Source organism: Hemitrygon akajei, chromosome 9 (genome assembly GCF_048418815.1).
Source record: "Hemitrygon akajei chromosome 9, sHemAka1.3, whole genome shotgun sequence".
Taxonomy (NCBI): Eukaryota; Metazoa; Chordata; class Chondrichthyes; order Myliobatiformes; family Dasyatidae; genus Hemitrygon; species Hemitrygon akajei.
Window position 1 is genome coordinate 160,082,897 of NC_133132.1, and position 9,417 is coordinate 160,092,313.

Genomic DNA, 9,417 nt, shown 5'->3' on the forward strand with positions numbered 1-9,417 from the left:
CATCGGCACTGTAATGCAGCTGGGTTAAATTAAGTCTGCACTAGAGAAACATGATTCCATTTTAATCATCTTGCTTGTGTTAAATTCTAAATCAAAGTGAGTGAATGAGCCAAGCTGGAGCTAGCTGCACAGAATTACAAAATCATTTCTATCAATTCCAAAGAACCTTACACAAAATGCTGGAGGATCTCCACAGGTCAATAACGTCCCCTGGACCTCTCCAATACCAACGCATCTTTTCTTAGATAACTGCTCACAATACACTGAGGACCTTGTGCTGTAATGAGGTCACCAGTCATTCTTTCAGACTCCCAACAATGCAGACACAATCCATCCAGACAGATTGAAAGAGTGCAGAGAAAATCTACCAGGATATTGCTGGGTCTGGAGAACCTGAGTTATAAGGAAAGATTGAATAGTTTAGGACTATATTCTTTAGAATTTAGCAGATTGAGAGGAGATTTGATAGAGGTATACAAAATTATGAAGGGTATAGATAAGTGCAAGCAGGCTTTTTCCACTGAGGTTGGTTGGGACTACAATCAGAGGTCATGGGTTAAGGGTGAAAGGTGAGAAGTTTAAGGGGAACATGAGGGGAAACTTCTCCCCTCAGGGGGTGGTGAGAGTGGGGAATGAGCTGCCAGCACAAGTGGTGCATGTGGGCTTGATTTCAATGTTTAAGAGAAATTTAGATAGGTACATGGATAGTAGGGATATGGAGGGCTATGGTACCAGTGCAAGTTGATGGGAGTAGGCAGTTTAAATAGTTTCAGCACGGACCAGCTGGGCAACAGAGAGAGGTGATAGGCAGGTGAGCAGAGTAGGGTTAAGAGGGGAGGGGAAGGGGGAGAAATGACTGGAAATGAGAGAAATTGATGTTCATGCCATCAGATTGGACGTTGCCCAGATGGAGCATGGAGTGTTGCTCCTCTAACCTGAGAGAGGCCTCATTTTGGCAGCAGAGGAAGCCAAGGACGAGCACGTCAGAATGTGAATGGGGTTTGGAATTAAATAGTGTCTTGTGATCATAAAAAAGACACGAAGGACGAACAATTCCACCCTTGGTTGGACCCAGAGAGGCCTTTGTGTCTAAGTGTGCCGTCATCTTACCTGAAGCCCAAAATAAATAAAAAGACCCTTGCATTTTCCACTGTGGACACAACTGCTTGGCGTTATTGACTCACAGCAAGATATTTCAGATACTGTACCTGTATGTATCCATCATGTTCCAGATTGGCAGCAAGATCAGCAATTGATGGGAGTGATGGTTTATACATTTTGCACTAAATCTGAAAGGAAAATATTATTGATGCTTGATGTCTGACATGAAACAGAATTCTGGAAACGTTAACCGGAAATGTTAGCTCTCTCCACTGATGCTACCTGAAGAGTATTTCAGCAATTTCTATTCATATATGAGTCGACGTTTTAGACTGGGTAGTCTATTCAAGATCTCAATGTTGAATGTACTTGCTGGAGTTTAGAAGAATGAGAGTGGATCCAATTGAAACCTAAAGTTCTAGATAGATTGGATGTGGAGAGGATGTCTCCTAGGAGCCTAGGACCAGAAGGCACAGTCTCAGAATTAGAACAGAGATTTGGAACCCTTTTAGAACAGAGATGGGGAGAAACTTCTCCAGCCAGAGGGTAGTGAAACTGTGGAATTCATTGTCACAGATAGCTATGTAATGCATTGCTTTGGAAGCTAAGTCATTGGGTATATTTAAAGCGGAGGTTAATAGATTCTTGATTAATGAAGGCATCAGGGAGAAGGCAGGAGAATGGTATTGAGAGGGATAATAAGTCAGCCATGATGACAGGGTGGAGCAGACTCGATTGGCCAAATGGCCTAATTTGCTCCTGTGTCTTATGATCTTCTCATTATCTGATACCCATACAGTCTGTCTTTCTACCACAAACATAATGGATTAGAAAATAGCATTGGCATTGTCTTGCTAGCCGTAAGGGTTGTTCATAGTTGAATATTTAAAACTGATGCAAACAATAACAAATATTAAATATAACCAAATATTAGATATATAGCCAAAACAACTGGTTGCAATTCCCTGCAATTCTATAAGGAGTCACAGGATCCATGATCAAGGACCACTATCATACAACTCATGCTCTTTTTTTGTTGCAGGAAGGAGTACAGGAGCCTCAGGTGCCTCACCACCAGGCTCAGGAACAGTGGTTGCTCCTCGACCATCAGGTTCTTGAACCAGAGACGATAACGTCACTCACCTGAACACTAAACTAATTCCACAACCTATGGACTCACTTTCAAGGACTCTAACACTCATGTCCTCGATATTTACAATTAATTAATTAATTTATTAATTGTTATTATCATCATCATTAACAATATTTTTTCTCTTTTTATATTTGCATAGTTTGCTGTCTTTTGCACATTGGTTGTTTGTCCATCTTTGTTGTGTGCAGTTTTTCACTGATTTCATTGTATTTCTTAGTATTTATGGTGAATGCCTTCAAGAAGATGAATCAAAGTCATATATGGTGACAAATATTTACTTTGATCATAAATTTTCTTTGAACTCTGAACTTCCAGCTTTTCAACCAGCTTAAAATAATGGGTTTCTCCTCTAGCTTTCCAAGTTTTTCTTCAAATAGGTTCTGGGGCCACAAGTTCAATCATGAATTACCTTACGCAGATAGACTACCTAAAGCCATATTTAAATTGATGCTGCTGTAATTTAATTTCCAAGAGATCAATATGCTGAACTTGATGATCTGACTATGCATACTGAATCATGGCTCCTAACTTACTGATCCACTTAATACTTTACACAGGCAACAGTCTTGATATGGGATAAAGCAGCTGGTTTTACTAGTGTGAACTTGGGTTCTGGCAGCAATCTAATACAGAAGAATGTGAAGGTACCATTCAGTCCATGCCATTTTCAATTAGCTTCACATTTGATTACAGTTCCAGTCCTCCGTACAATGGAGACATTCCCAAGTTGTTCAAATTCCATGGCTTATGTCCTACAGTTTATGCTTGGCACTGATCCACAATCAGTTTGGGTATGTTTCATATACAGGCAATGAAGTGATTCTGATTCTATTGTTTCCAAATTAGGGCACATATGTGCATCAATTAAGAGACCATTTCTCTCAGACAGAAATTAGGAAAGCTGTAAGAGTTTCCAGCAGCTAATCTGGAAAATAGCTTCATCATCTCCTTTATTCTCCATGACTCCAATAACAAAATGTACACAGGCATACACAATGTACACAAATGTTCACTGGCTGGTGGCGTAGTGGCATCAGCACTGGACTTTGGGACGTAAGGTCCCAAGTTCGATTCCAGCCGGCTTCCGTGCACGCTTTCCATCCGTGCTGGGTTGAGCGCCGAGCTAGCAACTCGACCTCATAAAAAAGAAATTGCCTGCTTCAGAAAAACATCAACAGCAAAAAAAAGTCGATGGCCTATGCTCACACAAGCATAGAAACTGATTGAATGCAGTCGTAACAAAATCGCTTTAACAGAAATAGTTTTAAAGTTCAAAGTAAATTTACAAGTTTATCATGGGTACTAACCTCCATAGTATCCAGGACATCCTCAAGGAGCGGTGGCTTGGAAAGGTAACATCCATCATTACGGTCCCCCACCACCCGGGGCACGCTTCCTCTCATTGTTACCATAGGGAAGGAGATGCAGAAGCCTGAAGGCACATACTCAGCGACTCAGCAATAACTTTTTCCTCTCTACCATCCGATTTCTAAATGGGCATTGAACCCAGGAACACTACCTCATTACTTAGTATTTCTGTTTTTTGTTTGCACTAATTTTAACTTACCTATTTAGTAGACATATATATATATACTTAATATAATTTGGGTTTTTTTCTCTATATTTGTTTTTCATGTATATCATTGTACTGCTGCCATAAAGTTAACAGATTTTATTACATATGAAGCCTGATTCTGGTCAAGACTGGCACCTGCGTACAACACTCCTTTGGTCGATATCTGGATTGATCATGAAACCATATATTTCACTTCTTTTATGTCTTTTACGTTTGATTTTCGTCTTGAATGTGATTTGCAGTTTGGAGGTCGTTTTGGTGTTTCAGCACTCTGCAGTCTCCGAGGGGATTCTGGGAGGCCAGGGCAGCATGCGGGAACCTCGTGGCAAGAAGGTTGCGAGCCGATGTTGGACTCCATTTCGCTGATTAAAGTTCCTGTTGTTTGACGATTAGAGCGAAGAGGGAGATTGAAACACTGGCTGCCTTTTTATCGCAGAGGGATTGCACTGCTACTGGTGATGGGAGACTGGCTTTTTATTACTAGTGAGAGCATTCTGCTACGGAGAGGGAGAGTATTGCCCAGGTTTTCTGCGTTTTGGATGTGGACTTGGACTGTGGATTTTTTTTCAGTCTGAAGGTTTTGTTTTCTATTCTGTGTTTTTTGCCCAATCTTTCTCATTTTTTGTGAGTGCGAAGGGAGATTTGGAGGTCGACGTGCGTGTTCCATACTTGCTCTTTTTTTTGTGCAGGGAGGAGGGATTTGGGGGTTGATGATCACGCTGCCGTTCTTTTCTTTTTTAGTTTCGTGGCTATCTGGAGAAGAAGAATTTCAGAGTTGTGTACTTTGATGACAAATGGACCCTTGAACCTTTGAACCTTTGATTTTGATTCTGATTCTAAATTTATTATTGAAGTATATATGGGTCACCATATACAACCTTGAGATTTGTTGGCATATTCAATAAATCCAATAACCATAATAGAACCAGTGAAAGACCACACCCTAGAGGACGGACAGCAAGTGTGCAAAAGACACCAAACTATGCAAATACAAAATTTAAAAAAGAAATAATAATAATAGTAATAGTAATAAATAAATAAGAAATAAATATCGAGGACATGCGATGCAGAGTCCTTGAAACTGAATCCACAGATTGTGGAACCAGTTCAGTGAAGTTATGAAGTTATCCCCTCTGGTTCAACAGCTTGATGATTGAGGAATAACAACTGTTCTTGAACTTGCTGGTGCAAGTCCTGAGGCTCCAGTGTCTTTTACCTGATGGCAGCAGCAAGAAGAGAGCAGGACTTGGATGGTGGGGGTCCCTGATGATGGATGTTGCTTTCCTGTGACAATATCCATGCAGATGTGCTCAATGGTGGGGAGGGCTTTACCAATGATGGACTGGGCCATATCCACTACTTTCTGTAGGAGTTTCCATTCAAGGGTATTGGTGTTTCCTACCAGACTGTGATGCAGCCAGTCAATATTCTCTCCACCACACAACTGCAGAAGCTTGTCAAAGTACTAGTATTATATCATAGCCTATCCTTGAAAACTTCTCAGGAAGCAGAGGTGCTGCTGTGCTTTCTTCATGTTGCATAGTTATCTGGGCTGGGCCCAGGATAGATCCTCTGAAATGAGAACACCGAGTCACAGGAGTTACCTTTCGTAGAAAGGACTCAGTTAGAGGAGGAATCAGGAATGAGAAATCAAATAAGGGTGATGTTTTTCAGGTTGATACATTAGATCTTTTCCAACTTATTCACTCATGCATTCCTGTAAGTGGTCTGTGTTCTTTGTGATCTGCAGAAGAACTTTTGCTGCCCTAAATTAGAAAATCTTCAGCAACCACCCAGCACTAAAGCATTGAAGGAGCTAGATAGGGGAATCAAGGGATATGGGGACAAGGCAGGAACCGGGTATTGATAGTAGATGATCAGCCATGATCTCAAAATGGCGGTGCAGGCTCGAGGGGCCGAATAGTCTACTTCTGCACCTATTGTCTATTGTCTATTGTCATTAATGCTTATTTTGCATGGAAGCTCTTGGGAGGTTCCACATGCCACAACATGATTCTCCCTCCATAAGCAGTCAGTATTATACATTATATTGAGTTTATTTTAGAACATAGAACAGTACATTGCAGTAAGGGCCCTTTTGTTTGTTGTGCCAATCTTTTAACTTGCTCCACAATCAATCTTACACTTCCTCCTATATAACCCACAACCCTCTATTTTTCCTATATCTGTGTCCCTATCTAAAAGTTCTTAAACAACCCTAATGCATTTGCCTCTACCACCACCCCTGGCAGTGCATGCCCAGCACTTATCAATCTCAATAAACTACCTACCTCTGAAATCTCCACTCACCTTTCTTCTACACACTTTAAAAGAATGTCCTTTGGTACTAACTATTGCTGTTCTGGGACAGAAGTGCTGGCTATCCACTCTATCCATGACTGTCATTATCGTACACACCTCTGTCAAATCACCTCTCAATCTCGTTCCAAAGATAAAAGCCTGAACTTACTCATAAGACATGCTCTTTGACCCAGGCAGAATCCTGGTAAATCTCTTCGGCCCCCTCTCTAAAGCTTCCACCTCCTTCCTATAATGGGGTGAATAGTGTGTAATATTCCAAGTATGGTCTACCCAGAATTTCATAGAGCTGCAGTGTATGTTACTTTGTAGCTCTTGAACTCAGTCTCCGAACCAATGCAGGCCAACACACCATACACTTTCTTAACCAGCTTTGCACACCAAATTTGAGAGATGCATGGACTTAGACCCCAAGATCCCTCTGTTCCTTCATGCTGCTAAGAATTCTGCCATTAACCTTGTATTCTGCCTTTACGTTCAACCTTCGCAATTAAATGTTTATAGAATACTGTGTGGTCCTATCATTGACCATTGACTATACTGATGGTCAGGGGTTTATGGTCACTATCTCTGAAGTTCTCACCCACTAAAAGACTGTCACCTGAACAGGTTCATTATCTAACACTAAATCCAGTATGACCTCCCCCTCTAGTCAGCCTTTTCACATACCGGGTCAGGAATCCTTCCTGGAACACATAACAAATTCTGCTCCATTTAAATATTTTGCATTGAAGTGTCAATCAATAGTTGAAAGTCACCCATGACAACAACTCTATTATCTTTGCACTTTTCCAAAATCTGCATAGTTATGGCTCTTTGGTATCCCTGTTGCTATTGGAGGGGCCTATGGAATACTCTCAATGGAGTGATTCTTCCCTTTTCAGTTAACTTGATGCTTAAAACACAGATAAATGGAGAAATTGACTTTCTACATTGGAATGTATTAAAATAAACTCTTGGATCTTGTTATATAAAATAAGTGAGCTACTCACTTTCCTAGTAAGTTTAAATATATTTATTCACTGAGTCAATAGAAACAAGTGTAACCCCCTGGGTCGCCTCAGGATCGCTCAGCTCGTTCTCGTCTGGGGGGAGCAGCCTTCGGCCCCACCAAACTGGGTAATCAGCTGGTGTGGATGCTGTGTGATGTCCCCGCCTCGCCAAAGAACAAACAGGACACCATATGCGATTAAATGATTACAGTTTATAAAGATTACTATAACTAAGTAATTAATAATAATACAGTATACACGAAGGAAAAGAAAACAAAGAAAAGGCGCCAAACTTATCAAAGTCCAAATCACTTCGTGCACAACCGTTGGAGCTCAATTACCTGAAGTCTTCTGGCCACCATTCGATCCCCTCCGAACTCCTCGACTTGCAGCTCAGGACCACCCGAAGTGGTCAACCAAGCACATCTATCTTCATCTCCTCTCCTCGGGGTACCTCCTGGCCTCGGACCCCCGCTTGGGGTCCGTTCCTCGCCCAGTTTATAGCATCACATCCTCTCTCTCTCACCCCCTCGTGCCGATCTCCCCAAAAGCCCACCAACAATAGTTTACAGACTCAGAAGAAAGAACAACATTAATCCCAATTGGTTTACAAAGGAATACAGTTCTCGTTGTCAGTAAATTTTAACCCAAACAAGCTTCCAGCACTCTCTCGCAACAAAGAAGCATTCCTACTTTTAACAAAACAAAGAAGCCATTTCGATTAACATACGCAGTAACAAAGAAAAAGAAGAAACCCCCCCTTTACACAAGACCATAAGATACAGGAGCAGAATTAGGCCATTTGGCCCATTGAGTCTGCGCTGCCACTTCATCATGGCTGATCCAATTTTCCTTTCAGCCCTAATCTCCTGCCTTCTCTCCGAATCCCTTCATGTCCTGATCAATCAAGAATCTAACAACCTCGGCCTCAAATATACATAAAGACTTGACCTCCACAGCTGCCTGTGGCAAAGAATTCCACAGATTCACCACAACCTGGCTAAAGAAATTCGTCCTCATCTCTGTTCTAAAAGGACGTCCTTCTATTCGGAGACTGTGTCCTCTTGTCTTAGTCTCTCCCACTGTACAACACATCCTCTCTATCAAAGTCTTTCACTATTTGATGACTTTCAATGAGGTCATCCTTCATTCTTCTGAATTCTTGTGAATACATGCTTAGTCATCTTCAAGCTTTACTGCTAGAGTCCCCCCTTTGAATAACAGTGCAACACAGGTGACAATGAATCATCACATCATTTTACATGTCACTGAAGTCAATATATGTAAAAATCTGGCAGCATGTTAAAAAACAAGACAACTCAGATTCATTTCCGTTGTTAGTCTGAATTGTTCAACCTCCCATTCCGAGGTCCTGCTTTGAATTTTCTAGTGTCCTGAAGAATAGATGCCCTCCCATTTATGTTATCCTCAAACAACACTCCAATTGGGATGGGTGTTCACTGTCAAGGCAGGTGGAAGGACAAAATTATGTCCCAGTGTATTTTAGCAGCAGTTTTCCATATCTCTGGATGGATGCAGTTTAATTGCTGTTAAGTTTATGAAACAATTTCTGGAGTGCTTCAAAAGTTCAGCAATGTAATTTGGACCTCTGGGACCATTTTTCTTGTTCGGTGAAATAAAAACATTCAAAACAAATTACTTGAAGAAAGTAGAGCATGTTGTCATTCTTTGAGAATTAAGTTTTATCTCCCGAGTCTCACCGATGATGTTGTTCTGTAATTAAACTTAATTTTGTTCTTGGAGCCTTAACTTGTTCCGTTATCCATTAAACTCAACAACAGTAAACTTTTATGAATACTTTCAAATGTGGGATTTTAAGGCTGAAACTAACTCCAGTCTAAAATGCAGATGGAGAGAAAGGTCAGGAAAATAATGCAGAACTATATGAATTATTTTACCTAAATTAGTTCATTTACTTAAATTTTTTTGCAATTGAAGTATTATTAGCAAGAATGTGCAACTAGATCTGCATTTTGCTGATGAATTAATGAACCTATCCTAGATAGAATAGCCGACCAGTGGTGTAGGAATCAACACCAGACTTTGAGGCAAGACATCCCAGTTCAAATCCTCAGCGACGAAAGAAATATGACAACAGCTTGAAAAATAACCCTGATTAAATGTGTGCTAGCTGATTGAGAGTTACTGGATGCAGAGTGCTCCATCCCTGTGTAAACTATTTTTGACACAGGTTGTTGTTAATCATTTTAACTTTCTCAGGTTAAAACCTTTAGGAATACTGGGCATCATTATTC